Source organism: Setaria viridis, chromosome 6 (assembly GCF_005286985.2).
Source record: "Setaria viridis chromosome 6, Setaria_viridis_v4.0, whole genome shotgun sequence".
Lineage (NCBI taxonomy): Eukaryota > Viridiplantae > Streptophyta > Magnoliopsida > Poales > Poaceae > Setaria > Setaria viridis.
Genome location: NC_048268.2, coordinates 9,105,577 through 9,124,419, shown reverse-complemented (window position 1 = coordinate 9,124,419; position 18,843 = coordinate 9,105,577). Strand labels below are relative to the sequence as shown.

The following is an 18,843-nucleotide window of genomic DNA, read 5'->3' as shown; positions in this document are numbered from 1 at the left end:
ACTGACAGTGATAACGTTTTACTGTCTATTCCAAGCAAGTAGTTGATGTTGTGTTGGTCGACGGCGTTATCTCCATGGGCGGCACAGGACGGTCTGTGCTAAAGTGCCGCAGCGTCGCCAGGCCCCCAACCCACCTTTTCCAACCCATCCAGCCACCTAAGTGGTCTGCCGGAAGCCCAGCGGCCTCAAGGATGGCAGTGGCGATGGTAGTTGAAAGAGCAGCTAGAGCTGATTTTACAGGCACTGGTGGAGAACTCACCTATTATCCCGGTTGGTAGGGTGCAAAGATCTCGAAAATGCATCCGGGATAAACCAACCGGGACAAAAGGGGGGTCTTTTATCCCGGGTCACTCAACCGGGACAAAAGACCCCCTTTTATCCCGGTTGGTATTACCCACGGCCGGCGCTGCAAAAAAAAATTCCCAAGCTCCCAGGAGGCACGCGCACGTCGCAAGCCACAAGTCACGCGATTTTTCACGCGAAATATGCGCGTGCGCGGTTCGTGGGATTCGAACCCACAACCTCCAGCCTCGCGCGTAGCTTCCTTGCCATCCCACCTACACACCACATCTGACTATGTAGGGGATACTATCCTTTTGTATTAACTCGTGGGGGACCCTTTTATCCCGGTTGGAAACACCAACCGGGATAAAAGAGGTCTTTTATCCCGGTTGGTGTTTCCAACCGGGATAAAAGGGTTCGAGGATTTAATCCCCTTCCAGCCACCTTCCAATGACCTCGTTGGGGGACCCTTTTATCCCGGTTTGAAACACCAACCGGAATAAATGACCCCCTTTTATCCCGGTTGGTGTTTCCAACCGGGATAAAAGGCTCTTGACCCTTTTATCGCGGTTGGTGTTACCAACCGGGATAAAAGGGGGGGTCTTTTATCCCGGTTGGTGTTTCAAACCGGGATAAAATACCTCTCAGAGTCTTTTTTTCCCACTAGCCTTTGCAACCGGGATAAAAGGTCCCGGTTGGTGAGCCCCCCACCAGTGACCGAGTTTTAGTCCCGGTTGGTGAACCTTTTGTCCCGGGCCAACTTTAAACCGGGACAAAAGGGGGTGGATGGAAAGTCATTTCTCTACTAGTGAGGGGAGAGGAGAGTACACAAGGTCGGAAGGGGATCGGTGCCAACCCAGCAGGGCGCACGACTGGTCCAGACCTTGAAGTAGGCAGCGATGGTGTCAATGAAGGCGTTGAAATCGATCGCAAAGCCGTACAAGACCATGCGGTTGCGGTTTTCCGGTCACACAAAAACCAGCAGCAGGGTAGCGCTGTTGCCGATTAGTTAGGGAGCATAGACGCGAAGGACGACAGTGTTTTTAATTTAAGGTAAAAATGAAGACTTAACAAAAGCACTTCATTATAGTCTAATGTGTCTGTAGCCTGCGAAGCAAGGAATATATGCGTTAATCGATTACAGTTGATGGACCTGCTGCACAACGCGCATCCATGGTAACCATGTAACAATAATCAAAACAAGCGCAACGCTGAGTACTGATCATTTTATTTACTTACATACAAATGAACCAAAGGGTTTCAGAAAAGAAATGAAAAGAAACAACAAAAAATTACAAGAACCCCTCTAGCCATTATTTTATTCACTGCGCCGTAATCCGGTGGACTATATATCGGATGAGAATGGTCATCCATGACCCCTCCTGATGTCATACTCCTCCCGGCATCTGCTATAATTGGTATCATAAGCGCTTGCAGGTGTTCGAGAATTTAGGGAGATTATTGCGTTTACGTACCATGGGCGCGGAGCTTTCATCAGCAAACGATGGGACAAGGAGTAGGAGAGAGGCGAAGCAGAGCACCAATAAGCCTGTGCTGCTTGCCCTGGGAGCCATCGTGGTAGCGTCTGCAGTTGCTGCGTACTCTCTGTAAGCATCGTGGTAGCCCTGGATGGGCTGTTGGTGTTGGGAGGGCAACCTAGACACGGCCATTCATCCTTCCAGGTCCCTTGTCCTTTGGTGTCCAACGGCACTGGATAGCCTTGTCCATGCTGGTCAAGCTCAGTCAGCGGACTAAGTGCTGACCATCGATAGTGTGACAGTAGCTAGGCTCTGCCAGCTGGAGTAAAGTGGTAGCATGCGAAAAATTCGGGACATGTCTTGTCTGCGAAAGAGTCCCGATTTCGTTGCAAGTGCCACGGCTCGTTGGACCCCTCCTGCTGATGCCACACAGCTCGATTTTGCAAGTGGAACCGCTCGATTTGCTACTTGCAGCTTGATTTTGCTTCTGTTAATTGCTTCTCAATTTGGCCTTCTACTGCTTAAATTTGCTGGTGGTGTGGTGGAATCGGCATGAGAAGGGTGCTAAAAAGGTAGGTTAGAACTAGTTTGGAGACATTGCCCAAAATTATTGTGTGGAAAAAAATCCTCCCAAGCCAACACTTCCCAAAAACTTGGCTGCAAAAAATCGAACTTCTGCCGCATCATCCATCCATGGGACCATCGGTTGATTTTTTTTGCATGAACAGTACCGAACGGTGCCTCCTCTCTTGTCGCTTTTCCTTTTGCCACACGTCCTATAATCACTGCAAATAAACTTGCTTCTGAGAACTATAACCAGACATGTAGGTTACTGAAGTCGTCCAAAGACAGTTTACTGCTGCCCTCCATCAACAAGTTACTCCAGTATTCTTCTCCTTCCATTTGTGTTGCCATTTGCCCTCTGAGCTCTGAAATTGGGTCAGAGCTTAGTGTTTCTCAAGCTATACCTGTAGAGACCTATTAGAATAAATAACAGCATTGTTAACAGACAAGTATCAATTGTAGCCCCATATATGATTTGAGTTTGGCTAATTGAAATGTTGCACTCAACATTGCAGCATGTTCAGGAAGGTATCGTTATCTAGCGTGCAGGCATCTCTTGATTAATGGTCGACATGGTAACCCTAGGATCTCTATGGACTTCAATCTCCAGAAATGGAAGCCCGACCAAGAGCTAGATAAAAGGCTAGGCCGATGGGCCCAATGGGTGCTAGGCCCACCGGCCCATGACATTTTTAACCCTCCAGAAGACCGTTTTCATCGTGTAGGCATCGAGATAGGCCCATCAGCCTATGACCTTTTCGTCTCTCTAGATGCTCATCTTCGTCGTATAGGCTACTCTTTATAACCCTTGTCCAGGTGTATATCAAGCCCATACAAAAACCTTATGTTGTGTCCTATTTCATTCAAAATGTGCAATAAATCCAAAACACAATACATATATAAATATGGGACTATTTTTATGTGACAAGTAGCGGGATAGTATAAGAATTGGTTCAAAATCAACACCAAAAATGTACATTCATCGAGCGTCAAGGTGATATTAAACCATAAACCCTAAAATATAATCTATTGTGCAGAGGATGCCTTTTCAATATGCTTCTTATGTAATAATATATTGAATATTTATTGCATAATGAAAAATCAACATAAGATTATATTTTAAGGTTATGGTTTAAATATAATCTACCATGAAAAAATATTTTTTCTCACCATTATGCAACATGTTCAACAAAAAAAGAATATTATAGGGTTATGGTATAAATATAATCTAACATGAAAAACAATATTTTTTCTCACCATTATGCAACGTGTTCAACAAAAAAGAATATGCAGATACTCATCCACCCATTTTGTGCCCATTATTTTTAAGTACAATATAGAGAACTTCTCACCAGGTTTTGTCATCTTAATATTTAGAATATGAATCCTCGCATTCATTTTCTTCTTCTGGTTAAACCGAATGCTTAGATTCATCTTCTTTTGGTTCATCTGAATCCTCATATAACTTCTTCTGGTCCAATTAAACCAACCCATTCATCTTCTTCATCTTGTTCATGTGAATGTTCTTGCACAGGATCCGGCCAACAAGCTTGTTGGATGGAGTTGACCATATGCCATAGATAACCGTTTTTAACTCTAGCATGAACTGGACTCTCCTGCCTTATTCTATCAAATTATTGTGAATGGGAATACTATAATTTGAATATTGGTGCAAATTTTAGCTATTTATCAAAAATTGTTGGTACAATTAATTTACTTATTTCTCATGTAATTCTTGTGGTTAATGGTGTGCATTGTTGGTTTAAAAATTCAGAATACATGATGAAATTGTGTAGGTACCAAAGGAGTACACGTGTACAACATGTAAACTTTATAACATTTAAAATTCAGAGCTCTTTCTTTTTTATACTTAGCCAGAAGTTCTTTGATATTGAACTTCGGCTTCTTACCCTTGTGCTTATCATGGTCTTTATATCAAATTATATTGGGATGTTTAAGTTTCAATATCTTTGGATGCCCTTGACCATGATTGATGTCTTGGTCGGTTCGCAAAACTAGCCTATCTTGTTTGGAAAAATGGGCCTAGCCTATTTGCAAAATCGGCATGGTTTGTTTGCAAAATCAACTCCCTTTATTATTAAGAAGAACATGCTTGCCCCCCTAGTGACTTTTTGGATTTTGTAGACAGATAGTCCTCAAGAATTTTCCCAATTTGCAACTCATGAACGACATCTTTTTTATCACTTCAGGGCTTTAATTTTTCCAGTTTAGCAATCAACTTTTCATCTTCGGATGAATCAGCTGACTTTAAATATTAGAAATTTGTATCAAAACAAGCGCCATGCTGTGTACATGTCATTTTATTTACTTACATACTCCACAAACATAAACTCGGCTGTCTGCCGTGTTCTTTAGATTGAAACAGGAGGGGCTATTCCCACTAATTAATATACATTAAAGTAATCAAAACAATAGGTAGGTTTCAGAAAAGAAATGAAAACAAACAACAAAATATTACAAGAATCACTCTAGCCATTATTTTGTTCACTGCGCCGTAAATTGGTGGACCGTACGTTGGATAGTCGTCGGAGACCCCTCCTGATGTCATATTCCTCCAAGAATCTGCTACAATTTGTATCGTAAGCGCTTGCAGGTGTTCGAGAATCTAGGGAGTGTATGGCGTTTACGTACCATGGGCTCCGGAGCTTTCATCAGCGAACGATGAGACAAGGAGGAGAAAGGCGATGCACACAGCTCCACCAAGCCTCTGCTTGCGCTGATATCCATAGTAGTAGTGTCTGCAGTCTGCGGATAGGCTGTTTGTGTTGGGAGAGGGCGAGCTAGGCACGGGTATTTATCCTTTGGTGTCCCACGATAATGGACAGACTGTCCTTATGCTGGTCAAACTCAGTCAGCAGAATAAGTGCTGACCATGCTGTGACGGTAGGGTCTGTCAGCTGGAGTAAACTGGTAGCATGTGAAAAATTAGAGCAGGTCTTGTCAGCGAGTAAGTACTGAACGTACGCAAAAGGATCCGATGATACGCTGCAAGTGGCACGCATCTTGGTTGGACTATTGATCCCAATCGAGAACTGACCGTCCATCCGTCCATCCATGTACTTTTTTCCAAATGTGCCACCAAAAAGGTATTGCTGCGGGGGGAGGGGGGAGGCGGGACTTAGTCCCGGTTTTAAAGACCAACCATGACTAAATCCCCCCTCAGTCCTAGTTATAACAGCTAGAAATATCGCACCGACTGCCCCCTTTTGTCCGGTTGGAAAAATCTAATGGGGACAAAGACCCCCCTTTGTTCCAGTTAGAATTTCCCCTTTAAAATCACGAGACCGAGAGCTCTTCTTCCTCCCCAAGCCCAAGCTACTCCACCAAAGACATCCTCCTCTCCATGGTGAGCAAGCAACCTTAGGGGAGGTGCTGCACGAATTTTTTTCCTCATTTCCGTGGGGACTTCACTCATCCAAAATATTGTCAAAGTTAGCTACTTCATCCTCCCTTCATTTATTGTTATTATGCTTTATTTTATGCTTTAGAGAGGGAGAAAAATGAGTTTTTTTAGAATGAGTGAGAATGGAGAGGATTTTTATTTATACATATTTTTGAGCTACAATTTGCTAGATAATTTTTTTGTTATATATGATTCATATTAGTTAAAAAAAACTTGATCAATCATAGGTATGGGAAAAAAATAGAGTAAATGTGTTTGTAATATTTAGTTATTGCAATAAAATTAAGGTAAATAAATTGTAGATGTAAGAAAGTAGGATTTGGTCATTGCTACAATTTTTCATATCACTGTAATTTAATAATAATTGTATTTCTTTGACTAATGATTTATTTATCTCATATTTAGTGCAAGAACTAAATATTATAAATACACTTACTCTATTTTTTCCCCTACCTAATATTGATCAAGTTCTTAATGTAATACAAAACTCTATGCTCATTTTTCACGTAATACGATGCAGATGGACTGGCAATGGATGTACCACCTCCGTTCCTCCAATCCTAGAGAGAACAGTGTCTGCACATGGCATAATGTGCTTTTCACTATTCTCTGCACATAACTCAATCTTCTCCGAAGTCTATGGAGAGTCACCTTCGCTCCTCCAGTACCAGAAAATAATGGTAGAACAGAGGAGCTTCGAGTCCACAAACTCAGGCTGAATATCATAAAATAATTTTGAGATAGTATTCCAAACCCCTTTTGGAGCCTAATTCTCATAATAGAAGTATGCTGGCCCAATATCCTCTTCAGGCAAAGATCTATTCACTGACCTTGACCTAGCAGCTTTTGGTTGGTTTTGGCTTGCCACTATGGACCATGCTCAGTGAATAGATCGTTTGTCTGGATGGGCTATTGTGTGTGCCAGTTACACTCTCAGCAAGTAAGAGAAGGATAGCATATTTGAATGCATGAATAGTATCAAGGTTCTGTATGGGTAGTCCTCGAATATAAAGGGAATAATAAATATGAAACAAAAGAAGTTCACAAATCACAAAGCCCATGACTGCCACATGTTGATGACCCAGTTGCTTCCGGTTGCAGTGAGGGGTATTCTACCAGAAAATGTACGAATGGTGCTTGTAAAACTATGCATGTTTCTGAATGCGATTTCGCAGAAGGCAATCAATCCAACCAAGCTAGTAAAGTTACAAAAGGATGCACCTCTTGGTTCACCATCCTTCTCCAACCAAGCTAGTAATGCGATTTTGTCAGCTTTGAGTTGGTATTTTCACCATCCTTCTTCAATATTATGATGCACCTCTTGGTTCACCTAATCAAAGAGATTACTATTCTCGGTCCAGTATTCCTGCACAATATGTGGCCTTCCGAGAGGTTCATGTCAGTCCTAAAAAACTATGTTCATAATCGTGCCCATCCAGAAGGAAGCATCGCCAAGGGATATGGAATAGAGAAGGTCATTAGGTTTGTGTTGATTTTATTGACTCAATTAATTTGATTGGGGTTCCATCATCATGCCACGAGGGGAGGCTACGAGGAACGGGGACACTTGGAAGGAAATAAAGTTTGAGCAATGATATTAATTTGTTCCACAAAGCACACTTCACTGTTCTGCAACAATCATCCTTTGTGGCTTCGTATATCGAGGAACACAAGCAGATTCTATTTTCCTAATACCCAACAAAATCCGATGCCTGAATTATATGTCATCACATGGATATTTTTCCCTCTTGGTTGCGTCAACACCTTATGGGTTACTCTGCGATTCATGAACAACTCGCTTGGTTAGCTAGGGGACCTTCTAGCAGAATCGTGAAATTCCAAAGTTACGAGATAAATGGTTATACGTATATTTTACACGAGAGCCCAAGACCAGAAAAGGACCAACTAGAATAGTGGTGTTCGCATAGATGTCATAGACAACAACAGGAGCAAGGACTCATATTATGGTTTCATAGAGGAAATCTGGGAACTCGAATACAGATCGCTGAACATCCCTTTATTTTGTTGCCAATGGGTCAAGCTAACTGGAGGTGGCATAACCAAAGATTAGTATAGAATGACAATAGTGAACCCAACCAAGACTGGATATAATGATGAACCATTCGTCCTTGCCAATGATGTGCACCAGGTTTTCTATGTGAAGGACATGTCTAGCAAACCCAAGAAAAATTTCAGAAGATAAAGAAAAACCATAGGAGCCAAAGCGCCACATATTCTTCCAGGTAAAAGAAAAATCGTGGGAGTCGAGGACAAAACACACCAGTTAGATGATTATGATCTGTTTGATGGCATGCCTCCAATCGCTGTCGAAGTTGACCCAAGCATCATCTTAGCCGAAGAAGAGGCTCCGTACTTACGCTGCGATCATGACTAAGGAACTTTCATCAAGAAGAAGTTTTTAAATGTTACATTGTAATGCACTAAATATGGTTCACCTTTATGTAATGCTCTATGGCCATCAGAACCTTTCAATTATATTGCAATGCTCTATGGTGAATATTTATTTGATCAATATAAACAATGTTAACTTAACATTAATTGTATATATGATTCCATGTACATATAATTATATTATAATGCTCTATGGTGAATTATATTGTAACGTTCTATGATTTCATGTTTATACACTAATTGTACTACTTGATACAATTTTGAATTTAATGTATATATGATTTCATGTGTGTTTAAATTAGTTGAGGTCAATATTTATTTGATCAATATAAACAATATTAACTTAACCACATGCATCAATTGCATTTTTTGAAATTATTTAATTGAATAGTTTGTTGATTATAATGATGCATTAAAATAATTATTTTATAAACTTAAACAACTACTATAGAACTAATGACTTATTCAAACTTATTTTAAATATACTGGCTAATTTAATATATTTTTGCATATTCAAAAAATGTAAAGTTTTTATTTTTTCTTTAACAAACCAATGAAAAACATATATAAATTGTAATTGCAAAACATGCGGGAAATGAAAAATCCTACTAAAGGGCCTTTAGTCCAAGTTGAAAAGTCAACTCAGGACTAAAGGGCCCCTTTAGTCCCGGTTGCAATTTACAACTGGGAGTAAAGGGTGCATTTTCAGCTCCAGCGATGAAAATGCACCCTTTACTCCTAGTTGTAAATTGCAACCGGGACTAAAGGGGGCCTTTAGTCCCAGGTGGCCTTTGCAACTGAGACTAAAGGGGTGGGGGGAGGGTTAAAACACGTTGCTTGCTCGTCTCCCACACTTCAATCCGCCGCCATCGCCATCCGCTCATCTCTCGTCTTGGTGGCCCCGTCGTCACCCACTGTCGCCCGCCTCGGCCACCGTCCTCCACCCGCACCATTGTCGCCCGCCCCGCCGTCCTCCACCCGGCCATGCCATCACCGGTCATCGTCGCCCACCATGCCGTCGCCCGTCTCCGCCACCTCGTCATCGCCCGCCTCGCTGTCGTCCTGCCCCACTGTCGCCCGCCGTTGATCTCCTCACCGGACTATACGGGCTGGCGCCACCCCCCCCCCACCACCACCGCGCCCGTACCGCCGAGGTACTGACGCATGGCTCCTTTTTTTACTATTTCAATTAGTAAATATTAATATAATACTTAGAAAATTAGTAGCATTTAGTATAAATTAGTATAATACTTGGAAAATTAGTATGATTTAATATAAATTAGTACAATTTAGTACACATTAGTATACATTTAGTATAATTTAGTGTACAGTAGTATAATTTAGTATAAATGATTAGAAAATTAGTATAAATTTGTAGAAATGCTTATAAAATTAGTATAATTTAGTAGAAATTTAGTAGAAGTGTTGTATATATAATTTAATAATATTTTTTTGATGATGTACAAGTAGAGGTGTTGTATATAATTGTGTGATTTTTTTAATATTTAATTTCATGTAATAAATTTGGTAGAGGTGTTGTATATATAATTTAATGTATGGTTTCATGTGTATATTTCAAATAGTTTCTTTTATTTCATGGTTGTTCTATGATTTAATGTTTATACATTAATTGTACTACTTGATACAATTTTTAATTTAATGTATCTATGATTTCATGTGTGTTTAAACTAGTTGAGATGGAAAACGAAGAGGATGCAAGGTACTTAATGGAGTAGATTATTGCTGGTGATAGTGATTCCAACGTTCTAATAACGTACAACGGGGATGAGGGTAACCAGGCGAACATGTTCCTCAACATGTTCGGTGATGGCAATGATCAGCCCGAGCTCTGCGTTGATGACAACACGGAACAAAATGTTGCTGTGCCGGAAGGTTCCGGCGAGGTATATATTATTTTCATCGTTTTACCGCATCTATAATTTTATATTCATTATTACTATGTACTAATTAATGAATCTTGAACTTTAAGCCCTCTGGATCGATGAAGTGAAATAAGCCCCAAGGTTGTACAAACATAATGGAGGAAAGGCTTCACATCACGGAAGTGACACAAGAGGGCAAGCCAATTGCTCCCGAACATGTGACTAGAAAGTTTGTGAGTCAAATCAGGGCTATCATAAGGGACAACGTGCCCATCAATATTAGAGAAGGGAAAGGTAGACAAGATGATCCATACTGCTCCTGAAGACACAAAAGGATATGTTGTGGGTAGATATCAAGAAACACGTCACACTTCCGGAAGGTGTCGAAGAAAAATATGTGAAAGAGTGGACATTGAAGAAGATGGCAACCCGATTCCACACATTCAAGAAGAATCTGGATGCCAACTCTATCAAGAAAAGCCGAACACCAGATTTCAATGAGTGGCCAAAGTTAAGGGACCGTTGGAACTCATTTGTCGAATACAAGATGAGCGAAGGCAGTACGAATAAGGTTCGCATCGACGTTGCCAATGCTAGAAAGGAGTACCATCATTGTCTAGGGTGAGGTGGTTACATCACTGCAATTCCAAAATGGCGCAAGATGGAACAAGAACTATTTGATCGAGGTATCGTACGAGCAACTATTAACTGGTCCGATCGATCAAAAAATTGGTATTACGCTCATGGAGGCAACTTGAGCCAAGAGGATGTGACACTTATCTTCAACCAAATAATATGTCAGAAGGTTGAAAGGCTTATCAAAAGCATTGAAGATGCTAAAGCTGGGAGGTTGAAGGTGGATAGAGACAACGATAAGCTCACATTGGCACTCAGAAATCCCAAGCACCCAGAACGTTGCCGAGGCTACGGGGTTGTTCCGTGGAAGTTCGCTTTTTGTAGGGACATCGACTCGTAAAGAAGCTACAAGCAAAGAAAGGAACCACAAGAGGACTGACGACGCATGTTAGAAGCCAAAGTGCATTCACAAGAAGTAAGAATGTAGGAAGAAATTAATCATCGAGTGGCCCTGGTGCTTATCGAGATGGCCCAATCTGGAGCACTGCGGGATCCCAACGTCATCAGTCCTTCTCAAAGCCGAAGCACCTGTGCTTCCACAGGGGTCCCCAATGAGCAGATGTCAAGATTACCCATGGACAACCAACGGTACCCTGTAGATGACATCACTCAGCGCACCTTATGTGAGCTGCATAGACCATTTGGTGACATCACTATCAAGGTATACATATATATAATTTATGCAATCTTCTCAATTGATCTACGCCTGGGGAGTTTAATAACTTCTTTATTTCTCCTATATGTACAGGTGGTGTACAGAAGTGCTTTGCCAATCCTGCCAGGGCAGACAAGCCATGGCGTGGAGATTCCACTTGGCTACTCCAGCATTGGTCTAGACCAGATTGTTGATAGTCAATATGAAGGCCTAGAGGTCGACCTCCCGGGAGGTGACATGGAAATGACACTAGGAGATGCACTTCATGGGATTATTCTATGGCGCAAACGCTACATCATCATCCCCGGTAAGGACGCATCATTGCTCCCCGTAGATCCCCTACAGCAACCATCTCCTCAAAACTCAAGACCGTCATCTCCAGCACATCCACCTCCAGGACCATCGAGACCACCAGGACTATCGCATCCTGCTCGATCACCATCTCTATCTCAATCGAATCCTGGTGGTGCGCGCGACGACGACCACAACACCCCTCCCCGATCACCATCACTGAGATAAGACCCGCAGTGAGCAAGGAACCTACAGTACCTCTGAAGAAGCCGTGACCACCACCTTCCAAGCCAAGGCAGCCAAAGAAAACAAAGAAGTCTGAACCCATTTAGAAGCTACCGGGCGATATGACTACTGAGGAATTGCAGGAGCTATCCCAAGCAATGGTGAAGGAGTTCTTCAAAAAATACACTGGACAAAGAAAAGCAAAGGAGATGGATCTAGCAAAATTAAAAAAAAATTATTAGCACATCAACAAAAATAAAGAGGACTATACTATCGAACTACGAGCGTTCGTTAGTTAAGTCTGATGAGAAGAAAAAATGGCGAGGAGCGTCATCTTCAAGTCGTACTCTCCCCACCTCGGGGTTCTACCAGATAAAAATGCTCAAACTATACAAGCAATGCCCTTTGAACAACAAATCAGAGTCATTGGATTTATGCAAGATATAGGTATGTCTCTTGCTAAAGTTCTAGGACAAGTTGAACCGCTAGCTCTAGAGCCAATTGTACCTAAATGGCCCTTTGAGGTAGGCAAGCCTCTAGTAAGGCTTGAATTGGTACGGAAGCTATCCATGAAGATGTATGAATTCGACGAATGGTACATGGAGCAGTTTGCCCATGAGAGGCTCATGTTTGCTCTTTGGGTTAAAATGATTGATTTTTTTTGGCGAAGGTGAGAAACTCCTATGGATGAAATTCAAGGATATATATGAAGTGTACCATCAAGATGCCGTTGACATCTCTCTCATCAGCACTTGGGTTTTGTAAGTGTCTGTTTATCAATAAGTAAATTTTGGCTCATATCATTATTTTTTGTGTGTGCCTCGTCCTACTAACTTCGTCTTCCATTTTAAGTAGGATGCTAATTCAAAGGTGCAGTAGAGAATCGTACTTCAATATTGGCTTCATGGATCTATCGCTCGTTAACCAAGCTCAGATACGGGATCCTCCAAAGAAAACATTGGAGGCAGTATACAATTTCTTGGACAAACAAAATTATAAGGAATATATATTACTGCTTTAAGTAAGTGTGGATATTGTCTATTTTTGTTTGTTTTTTCCTTACCTAATTAATGTTAGTTAGCTCTAATATGAATATTTATATACACAGTTTCCACTGGATCCTCCTAATAATATTGATTGATAGAAGCCATGTCGTTGTGTTCGATTCATTGAGGAAACCACCGGTGGAGTACCAAGACATTCAAGATATGCTAAACTCGTAATAATTCTGGACCTCTATCTCTATGCAAAAGTTTATTTTCTAAATTTTCACCTAACATTATATCATTCATTATTTTATTCCGTAGTGCATGGAAATGATTCCTTAAGACTCACCATGGTAACTTCAACAAAAAACTTACATTCAGTACAAAGTTCCCGGTACGTATGAAGTTTGCACATTTTGTACATTATATAACACAAATATTTCATAACTTGTTTTTTCCCACTAAAGTGCTTGAGATAGGATTAAGGCAATAATCTATGTGGATACTACGTCTATAGGCACATGAATAATTTTGTGCATGGCAAGGTGCTGTCATCGCATGATCTAAATGTACGTAAAATAAAACTATTAATAATTAATTATTATCTAGCTCCTTATATTTAAGTGTTCGTGTAACATTCACATATTTCCAAATTACAGATGTGGAAGATTCAAGAAAGATTCTTGGAGAAGGAGAGGATTTTGGCAATTTGTGAAGGTCCCATAGGATTCCTGTGGACGAGTTGATAAATCCTACAGGAAAATTTTGTTACAACGGACGTTCAATAGCCGCACCGAGCAACACCATGATGGGAAAACCCTAGGAATGAAATGGACAAATTATTGTATATATAGTAATTGTATAAATACTAGTTTGATTTGTATAATATACTAAGAATTGTATATATATACTACTGCCATGAAATATATATACGACTTGCATACAATATTAATATGACATGCATATGATATTAATATGGAAAAGAATTTTAAAAAAATCTTAAGGGGTACTTGCATGCGCCATGCAAAACCAACCGGGACTAAAGGAGCCCGTGCTATGCCTGGCGTGGCTGCCATCAACCGGGACTAAAGGGGATCTTTAGTCCTGGATGAATGATCCGGGACTAAAGAATCCCCTTTTGTCTCAAAAATTTAGTCCATATTGGATTTTCGGGATCGATGGCCCTATCCAACCTTGACTAATGCCGTGTTTTCGAGTAGTGCGACGCCACAACTTCATTTTGCAAGTGGAACCGATCGATTTTTCTTTTTTCTTTTTTATGAAACACCACGGGCGAGCCCCCAACCAATTTATGTATTAAAAGAGGATAACGTACATTACAAATAGTAAATGAGTGAAGCCATTGATCAATACCATATTGGGACAGTTTATTTATGAAAAGATGATGCCCCAGCAAATCTCCTTGACCTTTCCCTTTTTCCAATAATTATTGGAACAAATCAATAATCCATCCTAACTCTCCTCAAATAAAGGAAGACCTTTCCCTTTTCCTAATAATTATTGGAACAAATCAATAATCCAGCCTAACTCTCCTCAAATAAAGCAGGAGTTGTGACTCTCCCAATACTAACGTCGCCTGCCAGCATAGAGCGGTCTGTGCTGGCTCAAGGTTGTTGGCGGGTGCTTGACCCGCCATCATAGAGCCCTTTTAGCCGCCAGCACAAATCTTTTGTGGCCTAGTGTGCAAAAGCAACTCTCCCAGTAACCACAAAAGGATTATTGGGACATCTCGATTAGCTAGTTATTGGGATAGATTTATTGGGAACTGCTGGAGATGCTATGCAACCCTTAGAGTATCTCACCAATTCCCCATTCCCCAATCCAACTACCATGTTGGGAGAGTTGGTTAAAAATTAGTGCTCCAGCAGACTCCCTTTACATTTCTCCTTTTCCAATAATTATGGGGACAAACCAATAATTCACCCCAACTCTCCCGAAATAAAGAAGGAGTTGTGACTCTCCAAATAGGGTAGTTAGATTGGGATGAGATTATTGGAAGATTGCAAAAGCAACTTTTCCAATAACAATGAAAGTGCTATTGGGATATCTAGTTATTGCCTTATTGGGAAACATTTATTGTGAGATTGTTTGAGATGCTCTAAAGAAAATTTGACACCTTTCAATTGTTGGGGCTAAGGCCAGTCTCAATGGTTGTTTCAAAAAAGTTTCATGAGCATTAAATTTGTTGCCACATCAGCAAAATTGCTGACTTGGTAAGGTCATTATGAGGGGGAGTTTCATGAGGAAAGAATGTAGTTTCGTCCCCATGATACTCAACTGGCACAGTTACCAAGTTCTTAGTCCTAATAACTGTGCAATGAAACTGTGCACTAAAACTGACCTAATTTGTTGTGAAAGATGAAACAATTTCTAGTCAGCCAAATACTTCAGCACATTAATATTATCACCTTCATGAAGAAAAGTTGCGCAATCTGATTACGTAGTCTTCGCAAGTTGTCCAACCCAGACAGGTCTGAATGGACCTGTAGACTGATATTATTCAAGCAGGACAGTGCAAATGGGCAGAAAAGAAAGAGCTTGTTGGAGTTAATTCAATTAAATATAATTAATATTACAAGGCACATTAAATGTTAGAGAGTTAAAGTGGTTAATTCCACATTGGTTGTTTAGGAGGATCTTAAGCAATTTATTATGTAGGCTTCGTCAACACCGGGGAGATTGGCGCGCGCTCGCTTGCCTCACCGAGGTCGAGGCCATGGTCGTGTCGAGTCATACGTGCAGGAGACGCGAGACGTGTTGCGTTGCAGTGAACGTTTTGCTGTTATAAATAGTGATTAAATGGTGCAATCAAATATCTGTTACTAGTAACTAAAGGTTTATGACGGATCATTATTCTAACCGTTACAATTAACTAACAGGTTTGATGACTGTCACTGCTGCACCAGAAGCGTACAGGTTCATCCCCCTCACTTCTTAAATAAATAATATGCCAATTACAACTTTATTTTTTTATCTAAAATATAACTTCCGGTCTGCAACAACTGGAGATGCATGCAATTATCATATAAATTTTGTCTCATCCAAAATCGTCTATATACCTATACTACTAATCACAGGTCATCTAGAAAATTCCTTGTTAATCGGAGAAAAAGAAAACAAATCTGACCGTATATCTGGTAGGACCAGTTAAGGGAACGGCTCTGATCTAATCTAAGAGAAAAGGGGAAAACTGATCGGAACTGGTGGGACCAATTACTGGCCGGCCACCATATATCGTTAGATCAGTAATAATAATAAATAAAATAAAGTTCCAAGCAATTTTTCCTTCCTTCCCTTACAGGTCTGGAAACATTCTTTCTTTACGAGATAAAAATTGAAATGGCTAGCGTCTTGTCTTCTAAAAGATAGTAAACAAACACACAAAAAAAAAACACCAGGTCAGCAGAGTCGTTGGGTTATTTTCTTACTGTACTTCTATTTTATTTTATTTTTTGAAATGGATACTTCTATTTTATTACATTGAAACTTACCGTGATATATCGAGGAGGTACCTGCAAAAGGATAGACGCTGTAACTCCACAGGCCGTCAGTATCCTGGGGCATCTCCTCACCAAATTAATCGCCATGCATGGAGGTCCTAGTCACCGTACTACGAACATCTCCTCCACATTCTCCACGGCCTGCTCCCGGTGCCAATCAGTATATGTGACAGCATCAAGCTGCCGCTGCTTAGCTAATGGCTAATGAGCTATACGGGAGCAACACGTAAAGGTCCGGAGCTAGAGGTAACGAGATGTCATCTCGGGGGTATCTACAGAAGTGCTTGGTCATCAACGTGGATTAATCGCCGCGGCATCTTGACCAGTAAACAGCAATAATGATCCAATGCGGCGAGAGCAGTACTGGACTATATATAGTTGCATGGATACAAAGAGGTATGATGGGGATGGTGAACCACATTTGTGATTAAAAGGAATTTGGAAGACTGCAGAGGATGTACTTCCATATTCGACCTTTGATGACCGCAACAGGTCGGTCACTGCAGACTGCCAAGGCAAACATACATGCATCAGATGATGAGTCTCCTCTGTGCAACAAGGCTTTGTATTTCCCTCCAGCAAAAGCTGAGGAAGCGACCTTGGTCACCGCATCTCTGATGCACTATAAAGGCATATTGGAAGGGGTCGGCATGTTGGAAGTTGTTATAAGATACCACTATTTAGAAATATTCTCAAGCAGTTTATATATCAAAGTAGAAAACAATCTAAAAATTTCGTATATCTACTGATATATAAAGTAGCCCGTGCGAATGCATGGGTTAGCGACTAGTAAAAATAATCTGCCTATCCACAGTTCCACACCAAGATCATTTAATCAAGGGGAGTGGGCGCGCTGGGATAACTTTGTGATGCAGTGGCATCATCTTGTTTTATTAAGATAGAAATGAAGCTAGCTTAACCAAATTAAAGCACTTTATTTAATCTTTCAACTCAAGATTTGACATGTCGATGGTACAGCTGGAGCCTGCAAAGCAACGCCACTTTATAATTTGATTACAGTCGACAGACCAGCTGTGCCAAACGAGCGTCCGTTGTGGCTACGTGTCGAAACAAGCATCAGTGCACCACACCCCGGCCAGTGGTAATTTTATTCACTTACATATATATATATATATTATATATATATATATATATTATATATATATATATATATATATAAACTAGCATACGTAATTCATCTGTGCCAGACTCGCACGTGGATTCACGGCTGTGTAGGCGTGTATGTTGGTACAGTCTGCGAGGGCGGCCCGTACGATGGTGGTAAGGGCGGCGTGACGCCGTATGACGGTGGTAATGGCGCGTATTCTTCGTCCGCGGCCACCAATTCTCGCTTCATCTTCCTCCCAGTATCTGCATACATGATGCAAGGTAACAGTTATGTCGGATGGCTCGGCTATAGATTCTTATGTTGCTTACCTATCTTTAGACGGACTTTTTAACAATAATTACGGTCTGATGCATCTCTAACTTATAAGAAATGGTTCGAAAATCGCTAATCATAAATGGAAAGTGTTCAATTAGAAGAAGGCTAAAGCTGAAAATATATATCTTTTTATCATTAGAAAAAGTGATTGCTTCGGTATATATTGGTATCATTAGCTCTTGCAGGTGTTCCAGAATTTAGGGAAAGTAGGGCGTGTACCTTGGGCTCGGGATGTTGTATCAGCAAACGATGAGACAAGGAGGAGAGAGACGAAGCACAGAACTACCAAGCCTTTGCTGCTTGCCCTTAGAGCCATCGTGGTATATAGTGTCTGCAGTTACGTTGTTGCGTGCTCTATTAGTTCGTTCGTAGATGCTCTAGCTGTTGGGTGTTGGGTGCCCAAGCTGGGCTGGGCTATTTATCCTTTTGGTGTCCTACGGTATTAGCCAATCTCTCCATGCCGGTCAAGCTCAGTCTGCGGACTAAGTGTTGACCGTGCATACTGTAAGGTATGAGTCATTTGGCAGCATCTGAAATTCTGGGACATGTCTTGTCACCGAGTTATTCCTCTGAACGTATGCAGAAGGATCGTGACGATGTGTCGGTTGTAAGTGCAACGGCTCCTGTACACACGCCACGGCTCCATTTTGACATTTCCACCGATCGATTTTCCTAGTTGCCGCTTGATTTTGCGTCTGCGTCTGCTCGATTTTGTTTTTTTGCGTGTTGCGTCTGCTCGATTTGGCCTTTTACCGCTCAGTGTTGCTGGTGCTGCGGTTTCGCAGTGCTTGTGAAAAAAAAAAAGGAACCAGTGAGAGACCTGTGGATACACCACGTGAAAAAGCTCTTTAGAAAACCCGGGATAAGTAACGGACGAACAACGGACATACAAATAAAAATAGGCGTTAACTACCATTACATGTAAGGTCTCGAGGAAAAGATGCTCATGTGACTCTAACTTTGGTTTAGTGCCGAATTTTGCAGTACATGGGAATAAGCGAGGTTGTTGTTACCTAAGGGCATAAAACATAAGTAGCAGGCA

The 18,843-nt window shown here is 41.1% G+C and overlaps 3 long non-coding RNA genes across 3 annotated transcripts; all 3 read right to left on the bottom strand.

Moving 5' to 3' along the window:
• Window positions 1-1,473: 1,473 nt before the first annotated feature.
• LOC117861360 (uncharacterized) lies at window positions 1,474-2,614 on the bottom strand. Its single transcript, XR_004641764.2, has 2 exons — window positions 1,758-2,614; window positions 1,474-1,688 (listed from the first exon to the last, which is right to left on the bottom strand). It is a non-coding gene; the product is annotated as an uncharacterized lncRNA (long non-coding RNA).
• A 2,013-nt stretch (window positions 2,615-4,627) lies between these two features.
• LOC117862014 (uncharacterized) lies at window positions 4,628-5,670 on the bottom strand. The gene is made up of 2 exons (XR_004641865.2): window positions 4,977-5,670; window positions 4,628-4,907 (listed from the first exon to the last, which is right to left on the bottom strand). It is a non-coding gene; the product is annotated as an uncharacterized lncRNA (long non-coding RNA).
• Window positions 5,671-17,272: 11,602 nt separating this feature from the next.
• LOC117861262 (uncharacterized) lies at window positions 17,273-18,201 on the bottom strand. The gene is made up of 2 exons (XR_004641732.2): window positions 18,021-18,201; window positions 17,273-17,728 (listed from the first exon to the last, which is right to left on the bottom strand). It is a non-coding gene; the product is annotated as an uncharacterized lncRNA (long non-coding RNA).
• Between the last annotated feature and the right edge of the window lie 642 nt (window positions 18,202-18,843).